We start from the raw sequence: 22,660 nt of genomic DNA on the forward strand, positions 1-22,660 counted from the left end.
TGTCCACTTTAGTTTAGCACATTCAAAAACTAAACTATTATAGAATCAGATAGTATACACAAACTTAGCCCAAATTAAGATGTATGAATAATAACTGAATACATTAGTCTAGTAAAATTGTTTAGGGGGACAATTACAGACTTGTAAGACAGTGATGATGTTGAGAACAGCAAAACCAGCAACTGCTTCAAGATACCACCCTACCCCTTCTTCAGCCATTAATCTCCTTCTCTTGGAGTTCAGCATCCCCACTGAAGATCTGCCAGACAAGGAGTGTTCACACAAAGCACCCTTCTTCAGTACAGCCAGTGAAATTAGATAGCTTAGGCTGATCATCTGTTCCTCTCTCAGCTATTGCTGCAGCAATCCTGCTTCTCCGGGTCACTTGCACAAATTTTAAGCTTTGCATATCATTCTTGCAAAAAGTCATTCTACACTGTAATGGTACAAAGCAAACCACATATTGACTAAGCTACTGCATCCATAGCTAGCGCTAACTAGATACAAAGCTAAGTATTAATAGGTATTAATATGTTCACTGTCCAAGATAAGGCACATACTAGGATCACTGCCTGGTCAGCAAACACTGCCAGGTGGGGAAGGACAGGACACTGACTTTCCTTAGGACAGGCTGGTCCTCTGGGTTGCAGAATCATTGTTCTCATTCTCTGCTTTCTTCCTTTTTAGGAAGAAAGCAGAGAATTCTTCCTTTCTTCTTAAAAATAAATTTTATTGCATTTTCATGTCACATCTTTTCCTCTTGAATCCTTGACCTGCTATCTATGATATCTCCAAAATTACACTTACAAATTTTTACTTTTCTTTGTGTGGCTTTATCTCAAGTACTTTCTCACTCCTTAACAACAATTTTCCCATTGTAACTGATCCAGTTCACACAGCCCAGCTGGACTAAAAAGCCTTGAATCCCACCCAGCTGAACCCCAAGGCTGAGGGTAGAGGAGCTGGGAAGCTGACCCACAAACTTTTCTAGGAGGAAGCCTAAAAGCTAGTCCAGATCTCTGAAATATCTATGTCCCCTGCTGGTATCACCTGTGACTTTAGCAAGACATTTGCAGCTCTCCTAGCCTCTGTATCACAATGAATCAGAGTAATGATATGTAAGACCTCGAGCTAGAAAGCACAACTGAAGCCCTGTTACTGACACGTGCCACCCTTCGCAACATGAATTCAAAGTTTCCTGGAGTAGCTCCATCTTCAAATGTTTGTTTTTATACACACCAGTGAAAAATCAATTATAAAATAAATCCATTACATTATATTAAATCAATTATTTTACTGAAATGGAAAGCCTTGATGAACAAAGGCACCACTAATCATCTCTGAGCTTTTTCAAGATCAAATGACCTTTTCTTAGAAGAAAGATCTTTCTCAGAACTGAAAAGTGCAATTACATTTGTAGGAAATGGAGTTGTTTCAGCATAATTCCCCTCCTCCTGTCTATTTGCAATACCAGATGGAGATTTATTGGAGATGAAGGGATAGGGAGAGTGAGGGACAAGCTAAGGAGAAAGCAGGTAAAATTCAGTACATTTTTTAATACTGATAACATAGCTGCAGGCTGAAGAGCTTATAGTAAACAACAGTATAGCAGTAAAAGTAGAATACAGTAGAAAAATAGGCAACATGCATTTCCTCCCATAACAGCTTTGTTGTTGAAAAGAAAATACATGTTTCAGAAGAGTGTTTCCCCTCAATGGAGTTGAATTCAAACTTCCAGAATACACAGGCCACAGCTGCAGGCCTGATCCAGCCAGAAATATGCAATTAATCATTGCAGTAATGACTGTATCATTAAATCTCCTTCACAGAGTTTATTAAGTTCCAAAAACTGGGGTCTGATAATATTTTAAATAATGCTAGTAATAAAGCTTCTGCTTCATTTGTATTAACCATGGGCTAACTTTTTTCCTTACTCAACCATTTAGCCAAGATTCATGTTTCCCACTTCCCAATTATTTCATAAATAAAAACTAACGACTAATACTCTCACTGATAGCGTCTCACTGATAGCATTGTACCTCTGACGTCTTGCTGCCCATCCCAGCATTGTGGGGCTCTCACCATTTCACACTCAGCACCTGTGATACCCACGCTGTCTTTCTGTGGCTACAGAGATGTAGGAAGGCAGGGGATGGATGGCTTGATGTGTGCGCAGAACATCCCTCAACACAGGGGCAGAGGCGACAAAACGGTGCCCACCCAAGCCCAGGAAATAAATAAACACAGCTGATGGGGGGACCAAACCAGGTCTAACCATAGTAATATGTGCTTTCATTGGCCTTTCTTCGTCAAAGCATCAAGTAATTATTCATTTTAAGACACAGCCAAAAGTAATCACGAGAATTAAGTTCGTAATGCATAGAACAAGACTTTGGGACACTGTCCCCCACATTATCTGTCAAAGCTCCTTCCACAATCATGGAAAGAATTAGGCCCATCAGAGTGGATCCAAAACAACCAGCAAACTGTGAAACTGGCTTCTTGTGTAGCCAGGAGGAGTTCCAGGAAAGAGCCTCCAGAAATCCTCCCCACACATGGGCTGGATAATAAAATCCATTCAAAGGAAAAGAATTCCTAGGAACTGATGGTATTAAGAGCTCGAAGACTCAGACCTTTGGAAAGCAGAATAAGGAGATGCAGATGGATCCATCTCCTTTCAGAATGCCCCTATCTCTCCTCCAACACTGTCGCTGAGGGCAAGGCACGATCAGGAGGGCTGTGTCAGGGCTCTGCGCAGGCAGAGACCGTGAAGGAATAAATTGTGTTGAGAAAGCAGAGACTGTCGCACACTGAGGAGGACAAGAGGAACAGGAGGTGCAGCAGGTGAAGGCAGAGGTGACTGCTGGTCTGAGGATAACAGCACAAGAGGTGCATACTCCTTTTACACAGACTCAGTTTTCTGTCAGACATCAGCTTTGGTAAGTTCTCCCAGAAGCTGCCTTAAATCAAATTCCAGGACACATCAGTAATGTCCTGCACTTGATGCAGCCAAAGTCCCTTGGAACCATGCCCTGAAGTTACTCCACATGTTATCTATTGAGTTTCATATCCTGGAGGAGAAACAGTGCTACTTTATCTGTGGCTAGTCAAAAAAATTGGTTCCAGAAATGATGGTCATCAGAAATGGATCTAGTACCGAGTGGCCAATGCCTGCTGTCTGATCAACAAACCTGGGAAAGGAGGAAACTAAAAGATGCAGATATAAACATCTGCAGGGTTCTGAAGTAGGCACCTAGATTCCACCTCAGTCCCATGTTAGGAAGACAAACCTCTGTGGGGACTCATCTGTATTCCCTAACAGATCATAAAATATACATTATAGTGCCCAGCACCCGCTGGCTCAGTAGGAATGTTCAGTCAAGCTTCTCCCAGACAAAAGCCAGCCATCCTCATTTGGCAGCATGAAAACACTGAGCACATTTGTGCAGTCTTCCCTCCAAATCAGTACACTGCAGACCCAGATAGCACAGGAGCCTTGTCCAGAGGTGTGAAGATATTAGGTGTTTGACACATCATTGTATTTCTGCATCCTAAACAGTGCTTTATAAAAACACTGGTTTTATACATTTTCTTTCAGCAGAGTGTAGATATAAGCTGTACTGCAGCAGGACAACATGCATACCAACTTGGGACTGGTTTCCAATAGGCCATGAAATTACCAGGAATACTATCGTTCATCTCAAAGAAAGTGGAATCATGATCATAAACCACTATTTTAAACTGAAAGGCCCTAGGGGAAAACTTTCCAGAAATGCTTTACTGAACCTTAAAGTTTTCATGTGCAAACATACACACTACTTGTAACATGGGCCAGTTACAGCTTCCTGGAGCGAAACCCAGGCTCTCTCAGGCGCTGGACCACAGCAGCGCCCTCCTTCTCACGATAGCTCTTGGGCAAGATCAAGCTCCAGCAGTTCGGAGCTGCTCAGATTACAACATGATGGCTAAGAAAATGCATCACTATACCTCGTTCCAGGAAGTCAGGGTTGCCCCATTTAATTAGTCAACATTTTGGCTAAGCTGCTCTTCCCCAGACTTTCCTTACCGCTCGGATGTATTTATCACCTAAGATACCATCTGGGTTTTACAGCAGAAATGTTGCAACATCGCTGAAGTCATAGCCAATAGAAACGCCTGCTTGCTCCTTCAAGTTCTCCATGCTGGCTTCAAGCAGAGTGTAAGTCCAGAAATGTATTTTAATTATGAATTTCACATAATTTTTTAAATGCAGAGGTTGTTCTGAAAAAGCTACATCTCAAGAATAACTTGTCTACCTTCATTCAGCAATATATTTTCTTTGCAAAGCAGACCTCAAGGTTAAAGAAGCAATGCAGTAAAATCCAGTTCAGGGGGGAGCAGGTTTTACTAATTTTTGCTAAGATCTGAAAAAAAAAAATAATTAAATGGAACAATTCTCATCACGGTAATTTTAATAATTTACCTTGCTCAGAGGTACTGACAGAGACCAGCCACCTCTGCTGTAACTCCTTTGTTGCATGAAGCTTACCACTCTGTGACATGAAAATGGTATTTAACACCTATTCTGGTAATGCAGTGAGAGAGCCACTACAAATATTCTTTAACTTTCCTGATTGTTAAACTTTGAATTTTATGATGTTGTCTATTTACTGCTGTCTTTATTAGCTCAGCTGAACTGATTTTATACTTACTTGTTAGAAATTTATTATGTCTCATCTTATACATCTGTCATTGCAAATTGTCCCTGTGCTTTGTGAGAATTCTGCAGCAGGGCCACTGTCATTTTTAATACACAGTTATGTTTTGGTCTGAGCATTTAACGTGAACTTACTTTTCATATTTTATTAGGACGTTCACAAAGCCATTATTGTGCTCACCTAATCACAGCTTGATATCTAAGAAGTTGGATCAATTCTTTGGATAACACATTTTTAACTGTACAAAATGGGAATGACTTGGAGCAATGGGACAAACCTCCTTAGAGGAGCACAGTATAAGAAGACATAAGAAGATCATCTTCAGCTATCATTACAACAAATAAACCATTTTTTTCTCCCCATTGGGATGGTCTAACAAGGATTTATTAATGAGGACTGCAGTATCCGAGGCTCAGACCAGCCTACACTGAACTGCAGAGCACTGTCACTCTAGCCTGGGTTAAACAAGGCTAGAAATTCAATTACCTTTTTTACAGCACCAATCACGTCTCCACAGGTTAATGAGTGAAGAAGCTTTGAATTTGAAACACCAAAAGCCATGGAAAAACTTTCTTAGCAAAATCCCCAATCAAGTTGCAAGAAAATAACGTAGATCTGCTATTTATGAGCATCTGAATTTGCACATTCCTGTAGGGTAGGTATAATGTAGCTAACATTCACTGTGCTAAAGTAAAAGATAAGCACATAGACATGTTTTTGCAAGTATAGCTTGCATTTTGAATACAGAGTATTAATTTCTCTTCAGTAATTGTACAGATGTCTGCCCTTAACCAGTGGAGATGAAGGATTGGCACCGTTATTTTTCAGAAGCATCATCAGCTCTTTAATTAACTCTGTTGTCCAAGGATTTTGCTGTTCTACATCTGAGCCAAAACACCAGGATCTCAAGCAGTCCTGCACTTCCTAATATCCTTCTGCTATAGCAACTGGACTGTACAAAATAAAGCAAGGCTGTCATTTACGCCACAGGAAACATCACTTCCTGCAAGACCATTCTTCAAAGCATTTAATTTCATCTCAGGACCATTTAATTTGTGAGCTTTGGCTTAATAACAGTTCATGGCAAAAGGATAAAAGATAAATCCTAAAAAAAAGGCTAAAGTCCTGAAGGATTAGTAGATGCTTTTTAGATTTGTAGATGCTCTGTTCAAAATCAGCTGATTAGGTAGATGCAGTTTCATGTGGACACCAGAAGAGAAATCTTTTAAGTGATGTACTGTTCTTTCTGTATTATCTGAGGAAAAAAGCACCCCACCATGTTTAACAGCATCACTCCAAAGAAATTCAAACTATTGAACCACAGAGGGCTGGCACTTACAAAACCAGATGGAAATCCGAATACATGTTTTGCAGAGCAGCTTTGCAGCATTAACCACTCACGAAGGGGTGAACAAGTTCTTGCTTTCTTCTCCCTCTGAAATGCAAACGCTCTTTCCCGTTTAAAGAGAGACACACCGAAAAAACCAACCAACCAACCAAAAAAACCAACCAAACCCTCTATTTAAAAAAAAAAGTTTCCCTTTCTTATCAGCGGTATGTCAGCACTAGTTAGCTTTTGCCAGCTGTCACAGGCTGCCTTTGAAATAGGTACCTCCTCTCGTGATTTGGAAATGCCAAAACAGAATCCTAAATGTAAAACCCAACAACAATATATAGGAAACCAGAGGTAGCAGAGTACCTGCTTTTCTCCTGTATTTTTTTTCAAGGAAAAATATTATTTTTCCATGACTAGAGAAATAGAAGAGCTCTATCTATCTTCCAGTGTTCACTAAACAGATAGACTGTCTCTTCCCTACAGGGATGCTGGAGAATGAAAGGCATAATCCACCCATGAAGGTGCAGCACTGACTTTACCATAGCCCTTAACTCTGCTGATCCCTTCTGCAGCTCCTGCTGGCTAACCCACAGCCGCAGGGAGGACATTTCCTAAGCGCTGGACTCTGGCACACCTGAGCGTGAATTCCAGAAAGCCTTTATCTCTCCTCTCTCTTACCCATCTCTGTCCTACAAGGGACTTGGTTCTCTGGATGCAGACTAGGTCCCCAGGGGATAAGAGGAAAGATTTTTCCCTTGTGATTACACTATCTGCGAGTCGTTATCTTACTGAAAAATTTAAAGCTGAAAACATGCCCCTTTCTTCATTCCCAGATGCCTCACATACACAATTTAATGAAAAAATCAACAACCTACTACATTTCATATTTCCAATCTGTTTTTTCTTAAAAGAAAGTAAAAGGCACATACTGTTGCTTTCAGGAACAAAGGAAGCTGTCAGTAATAACCATGCACGGTATTATAGCCAAGGATTAGCCTATTTGAGGCTTTATCAGGAAACTACACGATAATTAATTGGCCACAACACTGAGTTTTGAAACAGAGGTTGGGTCGTGTTACAGGAAGGAAAGCAGAGTTAGTTACTGCTCCAGAGAGCTCTTAAGTCAGTAGGAGACTTTAGATCCTTATTCCTTTAACATAAAACTGATTTCCCACAAGTTGTATATAAAGACTGTTCTGTGAAATTAGTGGTCAGACAGTACTTATGTGCCACACTGATATTTTCCAGATGTAGACTTTGATATTCCCAAGAAAAAAGAAAAAAACTTAGCTAATTCAGGGGATCCTCAAAGTAAACCTCAGTGCTGTTTATTTTCTAACGTCATATTCTTTTTGGCAATGGTAACTTACACTCATAAACAATAGGGTTGTATCCCAGAGAATGCAGCATGTCCTCAACCACAACTGAAAGCAATAGGAGCAGAGCATGCTGAGCACCTGGCAGGAAAAGCCCTTAATTAGCACCATTTGGAAAACCATACAATGAGATCACTTACTCTTGGCTCTTAAGAAAGAATATGCGGTGGTCCAGAACGGAAAATGTACCCAAATCAAATACATGTGTTGACATATACCATTACCCTGCTGATTTAAATAAAAAGGGTAAGAATTTCTTCTTAAAACCATTCTAGAATTGTCCTGTATTTTAGGTATAACTCCTGTTTACCCATTAGCACAGATTCTGTGCAAACTACTTGTGTTCGGTGGTACAGATTAGAACCATAATAAAAATTGGTAACTGGGTCTCATTCTAAAAAAGCTGTACTTAATTTGACATGACTGTTGTTTTAAAGTCAATGGCACTGTTTATACTCTTATGCAAATAAGAGCAAGAAATACAGAATCATTTGCAGACTGTGCTGGTTTTGGCTGGGGTAGAGTTAATTTTCTTCATAGTAGCTAGGATGGGGCTATGTTTTGAATTTGTGCTGGAAACAGGGTTGATAACACTGGGATGTTTTTGTTATCGCTGAGCAGCGCTTACACAGAGTCAAGGCCTTTTCTGCCCCTCACCCCACCCCACCAGCGAGCAGGCTGGGGGTGCACAAGGAGCTGGGAGGGGACACGGCCGGGACAGCTGAGCCCAACTGAGCAAAGGGACATTCCGCACCATATGGCGTCATGCTCAGCATGTAAAGCTGGGGAAGAAGAAGGAAGGGGGGGACATTCAGAGTGATGGCGTTCGTCCTCCCAAGTCACCGTGACGCATGATGGAGCCCTGCTTTCCTGGAGATGGCTGAACACCTGCCTGCCATGGGAAGGAGTGAATGAATTCCTTGCTTTGCTTTGCTTGGATGAGTGGCTTTTGCTTTGCCTGTTAAACTGTCTTTATCTCAACCCGTGAGTTTTCTCACTTTTACTCTTCCGATTCTCTCCCCCACCCCACTGGAGGGAGAGTGAGCGAGCGGCTGCGTGGGGCTGAGTTGCTGGCTGGGGTTAAACCACGACACAGAGTCACTCTTTGCATAAATGAAATTACACTTTCTTGTTAAAAAGAGAAAAATTACTCGAAAGGAAGAAACAGTTTGAGGTAAACCATAAACAGATGATGTCTAGAATTTCTTCCTTGTAATTAGTTTGTGATTGAAAACTTACCAAACATGACAGGCTGCCTATATTCTGAAGAAACCTCCTTCTCCTCTCTAGTGCATGGTATATAATTCAGTGAAAGAAAATACTTTTGACAGTCTCAGACCCTCTCTTCTACCACTTCATCTTTGTATTTTGTTTGCATTGAGTAACCACTTTCCATCCTTTTGCTGAGACCATTTATCTCTCCTTTTAGTCAGAGCTCAACTTATTCCTCAGGAATGCAGCACACCACAGCACAGAAATTATATGCAAGCATTCATCATGCCAGTTTAAGTGTCCAGTGTTCAGTTCTAGCCAGGAAATTCCTACATTTCATTCAACTTATTAATGCATGTATGTATGAATGCATGTATGAATGTTGTATGAAAAACAGTTAATATTTCTGCAAGGCTAAGAAAACTTACGTGATTCTAAAATCATGGAACAGAAATAAAACATGCTGTGATTGCCTATGGCTTTTAAAAAATTGATCTGCAGTACTTGTAATTAATAACACCTCTCACTGACATAAAAGGGGCAGGTTAGAAGAAAGTTTCACATAGTTTTTTCAAATTACATTTTCTAAGAGGAAATAGAGGACAAAACAAAGCAACTCTAGTTGCAAATTTGTCTCCCTCAAACCTTCAATACAACCATTCTACTGTGCCATGTTCCTGATTTCTACTATGACCACCACCATCATAAAATAATGGATAATAAAATAATAATTAATAAAAGTGGATAATAAAATAATATTACTCGAAGTAATGTGGTAATTTTTTAAGTAAGCTGCTCATTTTGACCAACAGACTGCAGTAAAGCCAGTTTCTCTATAGGTTACATGATGGCTGGTTTTGTGCAACAATTAAATGATTCACTGTGTCTCCCTTCCTGAAGCAGTTAAATCAAAAAAAGTTCATTTGCCAAAATAGCTTTTTCTATGCCATATATTATGTTTCATATTACCAACGTAAGATTATAAATCTGGCAAAGGTCATTGGCCATCTTGTCTAGATGCAGCCAAATCCTCCTACTTAGAAATGTTCTCTTACAACTTCACATGCTGCAATGGAATCAGCAGGTCCAACCTCACACCTAAGCTTTCATCAGCTCTTCTCATTAATGTTGCCCAGTGTCTATTTTGTTGCTAATACTATGAAAAGACAATGTAAATGCATACAGGGTCATCTTTTAAAATAAAAATGCAAGTACAGATAAGTCAGTTCAGCAAACCATAATTTCAAAGTATAAAATGTAACAATCTTAACAAGCAGCCTGCTCCTGTAAAACCCTAAACCTATTCAACCTCCAGGACAACGCCAGGATCTTAAGGATCCCAGCAAGAGGCTTCACACTCTTATTCAGAGGGGGTTTTGGTTTTTTTTTGTGTTTGGGGGTTTTTTGAAAAAATTATCAATAACTACATATAACATGACTCCAATTCCAATCAGGAATACTGTTGTCATTTAATGCAGTCTGGGAATGTACTCTTCATAAAAATACTTCCAGTCATGTTTATTATTGCCTTACTCACTAATTCTGTTGACATCTACTGCATCAACTACTGCAAAAGCAGGAATAAAGCAGGACTCTCAACATCACCATCATCATTTTGGAAATCTCAGTACTGCTTCATTGATTTACTACCATGAGCTAGTCACAGACCTACCTAAGAGTCAGCTAAATACTGAATGTCCTAGGAGACAGCACTGACAAACCAGATTTAATTCTGAAGACTATGTAAGGATGAGGAAAAGGGGGAGAATGGTACATATCAAAACTTATGTCATGAAAAAAAACAGTTACCAGATCTGTAAAGCGATCTTACTGGAGAAGCAAGGACACACTGTACTCACTTGATCGCTTCCACAGGAGGAGTATGTAGGAAACAGAGTAAATAACTAGTTTATAAGAATTTTTCACATTACTCTTGAAGTAAAAAAAAAAAAATGTGGATAGTGGAAGAGCTGTGAATGGTAGAGAAGTTTTGTGTATTGTAGTTATGCTGCTGGACAACCATGACTCATCCAGGATCCTCCAGGCTATTTACTGAGCAATCCATTAATTGCTGCTAATTTTCATCTTGCAAATAAATTATTTTCCTATGTAAAACAGGGCAGCAATTGTGCTTAGCACTGGAAAGACCACCCACACCCCTCCCCCCCCCCGCCCCAGCTGGCTCTGTTAGTGTTTTAATTACATGACCCACATGATCGTGACATTACTGTCATGGTAGAGCTCTATCAACTCCATACAAGGACCTCCCCAGACTGTTTCCACCCTCGCACTCATAGTATTCCGCTCTCAGTCATCACAACGGGGCCTTTCCCAATACGAGAAGGGAGAATTATCGCACCATGAGATCATGGTAAAACAGCCACAAAGCAATGCCAGTACTCCTCCATTGTTTTGACATCTTAGGCTAGGATGGATGTTTCAGATTTTAGAAGTATGGGCACTCAAGTCAACTGGCCAGATGTTTCATGATTCCTTTTGGATAAGCTCCCAGATCAAACCTAAGCAGCCTAAAAGAAGAAACTTTTTTTCTTTTCTCTTTTCTTTTTTTTTCTTTGTTTTTTTTTAAGTGGAATCCCTTTTCCTAATTGGCTTTCTAATTATAAAAGTATTTGATCATAGTACATATAAGCTGTGGTTTAACATCCCAACTATTTTAACCAAGTTGAACTTTATGAGAACTCTTTGCAAAGTTGGTTTATATTTTTATTGACAAGGTAGTTATTGATCAGGCAGATCACATGTATTACGCTAAAAATTGAAACGCTTGGAGCTCTAGCAAGAATGAAAAGTTGCTGCACAACAGCATTGTTGTAAAGTAAAACAGCCCGCAAAACCACAAGCAACTTGGAAGTTTGTAAGGATATGAAATAAAAAACATCAGAATATTCAATGTCAAAATAAACCTCCAGAGCTTGTTTTTGCTGAATGCAAAGGCAAAACTCTAAAATACAACTAAAAGAGTCATAAGAGAGAATACCTCAGATAGCACAGGATGGGCTTGTCTCTCAGCTGAGTGCAGACACAAAATGCAGTGCACTGGAACCTGTAGGTAGATGTAGATCAGACAGTTCTTGTCTCCAAAGCAAAAAGCAAGCAGAAGGGACCCAAAAACCTCTGCAGAGTTTTACCCAAAAGGCAGCAGGAGCACATCTTGAATTTTCTGCTTCATTTGAATGATCTTTTATTTAGTTTGAGAGAAAACACATTAGAGATTTAACGTAACAGGAACAAACAGAATACTATTGCATGAAAGCTAGAGAGGAGAAAAGATTCAAAGAGCAAGTTAAAATTAAATTAATTAGCAAAAATTATAATCTTCAAACCTTCTTTCACTTAGTTCTTGATTCCATAAATAAGTTTTTTGACTTGATTACAAATAGACAAAGTTGTTATAGAGGTAGAAATCAAGCAAATGCACCTTTTAGCACATTCATAACACTTTGAAAACCATGTGCTTCAAACTGAGGGAATTTTTTGTCAGGGGCTGCCAGGTAAGCCAGAAGTTATAGAAAACAGCACTGGCAAAAAAATACCCATAACCTAAGTGGAAAGGAAAATAATGCTTTTAGACGCTAAAGTGTGAAATAATTCTGTGACTTCATATTTAATTTCCATCTACTGACCTTTTCCTATGAAGGGAATACAATCCAGTTTCTCTTTATCTCAGGAACTATCTTCAGACACTCTATTTTTAGTGTCTGTCTTGTAGAGATCTTTTCCGATTGGAATAATTTCATTAGAGAGGACATTCAGCTTATAGCCAGGAAACCAAGACACTACGCCCTAACTTCAGTTTGGTCTTTGGCAAATAATGAAATCTTGACAGCTTCAGTTATCCTGTACCTCTCAAAAAAGAATTTTTTGAGGCCTAAGAGGAGAAGTGCAAGACATTGATTGTATATATTGATTTATATCAGCTAAAAATAGGATTAGAACCTCTCCATTGAGCAAAATAGCTTGTTTCCCCTACCTATTGAAAGGACCATTACCTTCTCTTCATCAATTCTCTCTTTCTCTCCTTTACTTCTTCATGATCTGGAGGACTCATCCTTTCTCAGTTGTGCTCATTCTTCTGCCCTCCTTTCTGTAATATGAACAGCAATGATGACATTTGCCTCTTGAAATGAGGAGCAAAGGAAGGCGCATGTTAGGAATAATCTAGTCCTTATCTGCATGCATAATAGTTACGGCCTCAGTTTTCATCTGAAAATTATTTTGTCTGGAAACTCAGTCATCTTCCACAGGTGCTGTTGACGTTTGTGCCTTCCTCCAGAGCAGAAGTATTTCTTTTCAAAATATTCAGACAATCTCATGAAACAACTTGGAACCTGTCATCTTTCATTACACAAGACAAATGTATTTTCACTAACTATATGGGAATCTCTGCTTAAGGTGCTTGGAGTGAGCCTTCCTATAGCAAATAGAAGGTTTTGTGGAAAATTAACAAATTGACCTTTAAAATCATATTTAGAAAACAAGACAGCTTTTGAAATAAATTCAGTCTAGTTACACTTGCAGTACTGCACTGTATCCACTAGAATTGTCTATATCTTTTCAGATATAATTGATAGGACTTTTCCTTCACTTTACTGATGAATGTTCACTTTACAGCAGCTTTGCACTGATGCCTTATTGACATAAATCAGGTCTTCTTTTTTTTGTTTTTTATAAAATTGTCAAGTTCCAGACCACTTTTCTGTAAAAATAGCTGCAAAACAAAGCCACTTCTCCTCTTATACAAGTCATCTAACACAACTTGGGCTCTCTTAAGTATCTTCAGGTCACCTTCCACAATCCATTCTCCTTAAGTCTGTTTGGCCTCATCCATTGCTTTCACTGTGTCCAGAAATACACTGGACAGTCAGTAGACTGTCTATTGAAAAAGTCTCACCAAAGTTCACTTTATTCTCAAAACGTTACACCACTTCTCTTTTCCTCCAGTCTCAGGCACAAAGCAGTGGGAGGAAGCACAACAGCAAAGCCTTCTCAATGGCACAATGTAAGAATCTGCACTTTGGTATTTGTAGTTCACACAGATTTTCTGCTGTCATTGTAAAGATGAGCAAGTGTCAGTCAAGAGAGCAGGTGAAGAAAGGATGGAGCCTTAGAGAAGTGACATTTCTCCCTTAAACCAAAGATGCTACAGAAATCCTCGGGATCTATTTCTTTCTGTTACTTGTGAAGTAAGCTGGAGAAGCTGTGGCAGAAACCAGTCTTTCCAGGCTTCACCCAGCTGTAAAGTATATGGTACTCAAACACCTTTGCAAGCAGAAGCATAGCAAATGATACAAAGACAGAATTAATCTCCACCGCTGCTGAAAACGTCGTGTGTTTGTTGCTATGGTTTTAATGCCTTAATAACGATGCCTCCTCACCTTCTAGTAACAGATTTGCCATTATCTATAGTACAGCACTTTTTGTTGTGACTACAGACCACCCGATTCCTCCACAATACAGATGTGATTTCCATACAACAGAGTTAGAGCTGCTGTCTGAGCTGTGAGCTGGTATGCTGTGCAAAGCAAAACTTTCTTCCTAGGCATCCAACCACCATACCAACTCTTCCAAACTCCTTGCATTAAGCTCCCCACAGTTTTTGGCCTAGACAATATTGTCTATCAAACTTGTGCATATATGAACAGCAGAAAAACAACCTAATGACCTCAGTAAAATTTCCATTGCTTTTAGAGAGCAAGAGACTGTGCATGTGAGACAGAATAAGCACATTTACAATAATATGTTAAAATATAAGGTGTATTTCAGAATAGGACTAAAAATACACATCAGCCAATAAGCTGCAAAAACACCAGACAGAAGAAAATCCCTAAAAGTCAGGATTAATAATAATTGTAATACCTAGTATTTATAAGACTTTTCTCAAGATGTGAGAGCATTTTAAAATAAGAATTTAGTTTCATTTCATATTGTTATTCCTACATGGCAGAGAAATAGGCACCATATTGATTATCAAATAAGATATAATTGGCAGAGCTAGAAACCTAGTTCCATGCCTCAAAAACAAGCTCGGTGGAAACAGCTCATATAAAATTAGGTTTCTTCCCATAATCAAAACACATTTTACTTCTAACTCATAGAAAAGTTAAGTTTATTTCTGGATTATTTTAATTTTCTTCAGCCCTACCGACAGAGCCTCTGTGGTACCTGCTGTAAACAGATAATCACGTAACATAATCCTATTCATAAATTCAAACCCTATCTCCACAGTTGGTCGCCATATTCCTGCTCTGGAACCTCGGTCAACATCTCGTCGTGGATTATCTACCTCCCCCCACCCCTGCACCCAGGAGGAGGTTTCAGCCATCTCCTCCTGCATGGATTTTTTAAATTTTGTTTCAGCTGTTCTCCCATCCTGGAACTGAAACTGTTCTGAAACACTTGAACAGAGCAGCCATATCCCCACTTCATCCTCACTTGCTATCTAAACAACCTGAAGTCTTTTAGTATAACTCATCAAATATTCTCTCTTTTCCTGTAATCAGTCCCAGTTTGAATGAATCTTTCTTAAGCAACAATTGTAAAAGCAGCAGATACCATTATTATGTGTTAACTGACATGTCCAACAACCTGAATATTTCCTTGCTTTCACCAGTAATACTTCCTATGATACTTCCAAGAAAGGCTTTTGCTTTCCATGGCTGTATTACATTCTTGGTTGTGAGTGAGAAATAGTCAAGTTTTCCTTTTCCTCTGCCATGAGTGTGTCCAGCCATTCCCACTTTACAAAGGACAATCAAGTACACAAACTTTTGCTTTCCTCTGTTAGATTTCTTCCTGTCTCTATTACGCCCATGCTAAAGGACAACCAGTTCTTCTTTCATAATATTAGTGCTCTCTTACACATCTTTTATCTCTTTCTGACTTTTCTTGGCTTTCAAAAATAATTTTGAAACATGCATTAAAATAACAGAAATATGACAGTAGTTGTCCTAGGTACCTTCTATCCTTCTACACCATAGGTCATCTCCTTGCTATATTTTAGCTCTAGTTTAGCAGATTTATTTGAGAACCAGCAGATGTGCACCTTAACACACCAGTTTTTCCTGTGTGCTGGAGAAGAGCTGGAATCACTATGCCTTTCCTACAGATGAGCCTAAGGTTGGGGTTAGGAGAAAGAGAGTATGTAGTTAGAAAGTACAGCTCAAAGCAAACTAAGGGATGATGCTACTATTTACTCTGAGCGGTATTTAATCTCTCAGCAGAATGTGGTCCCTGGCCTGTAAATCAGCTTAGGGTTCAGGCTGAAAAAACATGAAAGTCCAGAGCTACCTTTGTAATTGGGGATGGAAATGTGCTGCAAAATGAAACTGGGCTGCAAAAGTAATTCTGCGAAAAGAGACTGTCTGTTCCCTTTGAATGCATTAGTTCTGTATATTAAATTTATACCTTGCTTCCAGCTGCAGCAGCATCTGTACTCTTATTTTTGTCTTTCTCAACAGCTGCATTCCCCCTTTCAGCAGGGCTAACATAACTATCCCATCTTTATGAATTATGACCATGCCTAAGTATTAAGTCCCTTAGTCACATCCTAAGTGGATTCAAACAATGCAATTTACTTGGGCATAAAGCCATGACTGTCAGCAAACTCTAGCTAGTACAGGACATTGCAGCTGGTCTCCTCAACAACTGAAGCAATAGCAACCTATTCTTCACAATCTACACTCATTTGTCATAGAACAGAGAGACAAGTTCTAGACCTGAGCTCTTCTACTCCAGACACTCAGTTTCCCAAAAGAGCACAATTAAAAGATCACTGAACACCTTTGAAAAGATGTTTGAAAAGTGATACTCCAGCTCCTCATTTTAAGATATTCCTTAGAAATAAATGACCCTTTCCTAAGACCAATCTATACCTGGAACCAAAAGTTGTCACAAACCTCACCATTCCTTACTCCAGTGCAAAGTATACATCTCCAACTTACATTCTTTGAAAAACACTCAGCAAAGGTATATTAAAAATCTATAGATATTATCCCTCAGGGGATGGGAGGAGAGAAAGAAAAAAACTACGCAACAGCTTAGCCATTTCATTTAACAGGCTACTAGCAGTATTTGGTTACAGCGGTAGACACCTAATTAGTTACACAGCTAAAAAGAGGCATTGTTCTTCCTCAAAAGGATGCAGCCAAATTTAAGTGCATATGCACAAAATTAGCTTCACCTTTTTGAACTACAATGGTCCAGGCCACATCCTTTAAAGCCAATGGAAAGGCTCCCACTCGCTTTAGTCAATTTAACTTGTCCCTGGACTTCTCTTCCACAGTTTGTGAGCGAGTGGAAAAGAAGAATAGGTTAATACAAATCACATGGTTGTACTAAGTAGACTTCCAAGTCAAAATAAAAAGCTGTCTATAATTAAGGAAAAGCAACAGATAAACTGGAACTTTTTTGGAGTCTGGAGGCTCCAAAATAGCAGGACAAAAATGCCTGGGGCATTAGAGAAAGAACAGCCTAAACAGACTTAGGGAAACTGTTCTTTCTGGACCAAGAATGCTAGACAGAGTTTATAAACCTGTCATTAAAGTCATTTTCTCATAGGACTACCAGTGCAGGCTAGGAGTTTTGGTTCGGTTTTGTTTTTCAACTGTAGGCAGATTAAGAAAAGCTTTCTCTCGGTGTATTTTATTGAAGAAAAATTAAACAATTCTTCTTAACACACTAACTGATGGTATTTCAGAAACAAATGAGTAATTTTAGAAATAAAGTGAGAAATCTTAGTTCATATTACAAAAGTGCAGAGTAATAAAACTGTGCAGAAGTTCTGGGATATGGTCTTCATGAAGCCACTTGCTTTCAGGAGCAACTCAACCACAGTGACGTGCTGAATAGCTTTTTGTCTCTGGAAACAATCTCGCATGACACAGGTTAAACCCGTCCCTTGCCCTAGCCCGTTTTCCCTTCTCATACTTCCATGTATGACATTACTAATACAGCTACCAAACAACTCGGGCAAGGCAGTGCCCAAATGTTTTGTTTGGATTAGGCAACGGTAAGGTCTGAAAGTTTCAAATATCATGCAGGTTCTCCACTGGCATTCACGTAAACCTTAACTTAAAAATGGACACATAGCTATTTATCCACCTGAGAATTCAGACATGTTAGTTTGCATTTAATCTTCAGAACATGTTTGTTAACAGAAACATCAAGACAGAAATTAGCCAAGAGCATTGGAAGGAAATCAGCAAACACGAAGCATAGGTGCGAAAGAGGACAATACAGACACAAGCATTTTATGCTGGACGTTATTGTAACTTAGTGCTTTACTTCAGTTAGATTTTCTGGAAAGAACCCTGAACTTCATTCAGGATAAACATCTGTTGTACCACAATTATCTTCCTTGTTAGGTGACAACAGTAGATGAGCTACACACAGAGAAAAAACAACATTACTGAAATTGCAAAGCCAAACTCTCAAAAGTTAAGAAATGCCAGATTTAAGGTTGCCTAATGCAGCTTCTGTATTATGATACAAGCTTTAACTATGCAATTGCATTTTTTTCCCAGACCTCATGCACTGCACAGGATAGCTAGTTCTTCTGTCAGAATTTCTTCAGTATTATGTTTTACACGTATTTTTTCCACATCTTACCTCATGACTACTAGATTATAAGGCCTTCAAATGTTTCATGAAATAACATTTACTGCACTCTGAAAAGAGAGATGTCATTTTACAATGACAGACACATTAAGAAAGGAAAGCAGAAAGGTTAAACAGCAACAGCCAGACCTGCAAAGTGATTTCACCCATTTAAATAAATAGGAATTTAAGCAAGTAAAGCAGGCAACTCAAAATTAAATTAAGAAATTATTTATTTAAAAAAACAACAACAAAAATCCCAAAAAATCAGAGTATTTGGGGACTTAAAAAATTAAAGTTGAAATCTATGCTGTTACTTAAGGTGATTTATTCTAGCACGGTTCTGGAAAAGAAACCACATTATCTTGTTTTTAAAAGAGATGTATAAGAGCTGCCTTCCGAGCATGATTCAGTGCACGGGAGTAACATCATTAGTTTTGTCTGTTGCCTGCTTCTGAAAGCTACTTCCCCTCTGTTTTGTCAGAAAAGTGACAGGCCTGAAGTATCAGGCAAGTTTAACAGGTGTTTTTCAGGCAGACCAAATGGCCCTGTGATGGAATAGAAACCATGCTGCTTTTTAGTTGAGATTTTGAACTTCCTTTCTTTCTTTTTCCAATGGTAAAATGTAGCCATATCTTGAACAATGCTTTGTACCTTCAACGTTTAAATCTCTGTAGCCTTTAAAGACAAAGCCCGATGAGGCAGGAAGGGAGTCAATATTAGCCATTTGTTGATCTAGTGCTTCTGGCTGAGAACAGCCCAGCTGATCAAATGCTGCAGAAAGGGGAGCCAGAGTGAGCGAGGATGAAGCAGCAATGCATTTGTCTCCTGAAAAAGCACATTAGACCCTGTGTCCATCCGTCATTTTGAGATCCATCTTACGTTTCACTTAAAAAAGCTTAGCAGAAGTAATTAAATACTATTACATTAAGCATTTACCGTGAAAAAAATAAGCCTTCAGAAAGTTATGCCACCTGCCAAGTTCTGATCTTTTCACCGGTCATGCAAGGTGAAGCAATGAAAGAAGTTGGTGTTCTTGGGAAGGTAAATGGCTCATTTGCCTTTCGTAGTAGAGGCTCCCAAGGTAACCATATCTGAATCTTTGCTTTCAGTTCTAAAATCTTATCAATAAATCAATGGAATAGAATAAAGCAAGAAAATGTGACTGGGAAAATTATAACTTGGAAGCGCATCAGACAATAATTTGTGGGTATGCTCTGCTCTTGCAGGAATAAAATTAGAGGTAGTTCTGCCATTGCAGTACTGCATGCATGGGGGAAAAAAACCGAGAAAAATGTCTCCTCCTGTTCTAAACAGTCAGCAGCTCTGTTGGTTACTGATCTGATATTGACTGATCAGTCTATTGACTGTAAATGAGAGCCAAATGGGGCTAGAAGGATGTCGCAGAACTGTGCTCGCACATGGCAAGCAATGTACTTTTCAGTCAAGGGGTCACAGGGCAGGACAGCAGGCTGTTGACAGCTTTTTCCAGGGTCTGAAGTGGTGGGTTGTAACGACCACAGCTCCAGAGGGAAGGAAAATGACCCACTAAGGCTGGGGGTTATTAAACAGCTGTTATACAAAGCATTCTCAAAGCATTCAGGTCCCACCATTTCCACCAAGATACTGAGATTTTTGATCTGGACTCTGACCGGTCTGGATGGCAGAGGTCACTCTTCTTTCTCAAGACTGCCATATCCAGGTGATGGTAAAGTGAGATCTTTTTCTTCAACCCAATATTAACTATGCTACTAAACACCACAGCAAAAAGAAAGACTATCCCAGCCTTCATTCTGCAGAGCTCCTCCCCATCCACGCAAGCACACTCTGCGCCTTCTCAAGTTCAGCAATAAATTCTGCAATGTCTCTCAACGGCCTTATGCTGAAGAACTGGAAGAGAATTTCCTGAGGGTAATATATCTCATTAAGGGTCCCGCCTCAGCCCCCACACAGCCCCCTGAAGAGGGGGAGCCGGCGCTGACGGGGAGCTGGCGGGACAAGCGCACTCGGTGCTGCACGCTCGGGCCGCCTGCAGCAGCAGCAGCAGCTCCTCCAGGGTGCTGCGGGAGCGAAACACAGAAGTATCACAAAGACAGCCAAACAGAGAACTCGGCTCTTCCAAGTAAATCCGGTAATCTCACGATAATCATTTCTTAATGTATCTGTATGGGTAAAGACAAACGTGAACAAAATAGCCTGCCAAGTCACGCTTACGCAGACAACATTGCTTGTCAGTTCATACTGTTTAGAGGGCTAAACGTGACAGCCATTTAGCTTGACAAATTAGCAATGAGATCTTACCTGAGTACCAAGTTGGAGATTTACATGGCCTTGTGATTCCTTGGAAAAGTTTCAAAACCATATCTACATAAAATGAGATGATAACCACCAGTGCAAAGACGATGCTTTTAATTTTTTCTGGTAGCAAAAATAATTTAAAACCACTGAAGCAATGAACAAAAATAACGTGGCTTTGCCAAGTCTCAGCTAAAAAATAAGAAACCCACTGATAAAAATCCCACTGAAGTAAAGCCCATTCAGGGAGGGCAAGAGGGCCTCACAGACCCATAAAACAAAACTTTATATCCCTCAATTTATATCCCTCCATTTAGAAATGCTCTTCCTGGTAATTGCAATGAGTCAGCCTCTCCACCTCTCTGTGTCACTTTAATTATTTATATTATAAATAATTCTTTTCTTTGCTCTTCAGATAAGTAAAGTATATTTGCACACCTGACTAAATAGGAAGGTCTGATTTATTGACTTTGTTGCTACATGAATATGTAGCACCATTACAAGAGGGAACTAAGAAGGTTAAGAACAGAGAAGCTATAATAAGACCAAGGAAGTCTCAGAGATATAAGCAAGGCCATTTTCTTTATACTAGCAATTTTTGTGCTGTATTTAAAGGATGTGACACTATGATTCAATACCATTGCCAAATTGGAATGATTATGCCTGTGAATCACCCGTTTCAAAACATAATTCCTACTTACCTTGAAATGGAAAGAATGGAAAATCTAAACAAATAAGGGCATGTGGTTTCATGGTATTTTTCCATAACATGCAATGCATTGGCAATCAAAGACATGACAAAGCACAGGGACACTTTAACACCGCCAAAGAGAAATAAATTTCAACTGGCATGGAGGGTGCAGAGTCTGCCGGCTGTAACCACTTAGGAGAACACACGTCCTTAACGCAAGGCCTCTGAGACCCCAGTGTAACGGGATAACAAAAAATTATAAGAAAACTCTCTTGCTCTGCAAGAGAATAGGCCATTGTTCAGAGGGAAGGAAAGGCTGTTCGTTGTGTTACTCAGAAGAGATGGACTAACAGCTGGTAGAGGACTATTTTAAGACGACACCTCTGCAGATGTTGTAAGAATTGTGGAAGTCACTCTGAGACTGTTTCTGCTTTTGCTCAGCAGAGCAAGAAGTGGTGCTCAGCCTGGTGTCAAAAAAGATCTGCACAGCAGGAGTGGCTGGTTCATCATACATTTCCTCTGGCTCTGCTTGGATTTTTTTAATTATTATTATCTACTGGATGTCCACTTTGAAATTTATAAATAGGCCTAGGAGACAAGCCAGGACTCCTACTTTTCCCTTGTCAACATCCCTAATCACTAGTGAGTTAGACTCTCCTTTTTTTCCTGAAAAGTTGAGACAAAAATTAATTCAACAATTTGGTCTTCATAAAACAAGTCACATTCTAACATTAAAAAAAAGATTTCTTCAGAAAAAAGAGTCCACTCAAAAAATACATTGAGAGTAACTTTAGGAGACTCCGCTTCATTTTTTAAAGACCAATTTCTGCATCTCCTTGATGCACCAGGATGAGGTGTTTCATTCTTTTCCAAGTTTTCTTTCCACAGTTAATTTTCCATAAGTTACCCTTATATCTACTTGAAAATTAATTTTCAATGCTTTCATGTAATTGAAAATCAAAGTTGGAGGGGTTTTGTTTTTTTAAAAAAACAAAACAAAACAAAAAGAGAACTGTAAGAAATCATGTGTCTGGTGCCAGAAGGGAAATCTGCTCAAAACATTTACCATACCAAAATTTTAAAAATCGCTCAAAAATTATTTCTGCTAAATCTAAGCACAGCTGAATAGAGGGGCAACAGGAAGACAAATGAAAGTCAATAATGGTAAGTGCAAAGAGGTGTAGGTGAGGAGGAATTCTCCTAATTACTTCTGCATGTTGTCGAGTTCTACCCTGATCACAAGTGCATAGGCAGAAGATGAGGTAAGCACTGTGCACAGATTAAAGTACCTGCTCAGCTTGTACCGGGTATAGCAGGCAAAAAAAAGCAGGGTTCATAAGAAATGAGATAGCAAATACTATTTTCAATATTATAGTACTTTTATATAAACACTTTACATTCATTATATACACCACTATGTGAAATATTAGGAGGTGCT

General features: G+C 39.3%; 1 long non-coding RNA gene across 1 annotated transcript in view; it reads right to left on the bottom strand.

Moving 5' to 3' along the window:
- Positions 1-20,865, bottom strand: part of LOC142412757 (uncharacterized) — a 54,842-nt gene extending 33,977 nt beyond the window's left edge. Inside the window, exon 1 of the long non-coding RNA XR_012776604.1 lies at positions 20,538-20,865. This is a non-coding gene — a long non-coding RNA (uncharacterized LOC142412757). The remainder of the gene's footprint in view (positions 1-20,537) is intronic.
- Positions 20,866-22,660: the final 1,795 nt, after the last annotated feature.

This window comes from Mycteria americana, chromosome 7, assembly GCF_035582795.1.
Source record: "Mycteria americana isolate JAX WOST 10 ecotype Jacksonville Zoo and Gardens chromosome 7, USCA_MyAme_1.0, whole genome shotgun sequence".
Classification (NCBI taxonomy): Eukaryota; Metazoa; Chordata; class Aves; order Ciconiiformes; family Ciconiidae; genus Mycteria; species Mycteria americana.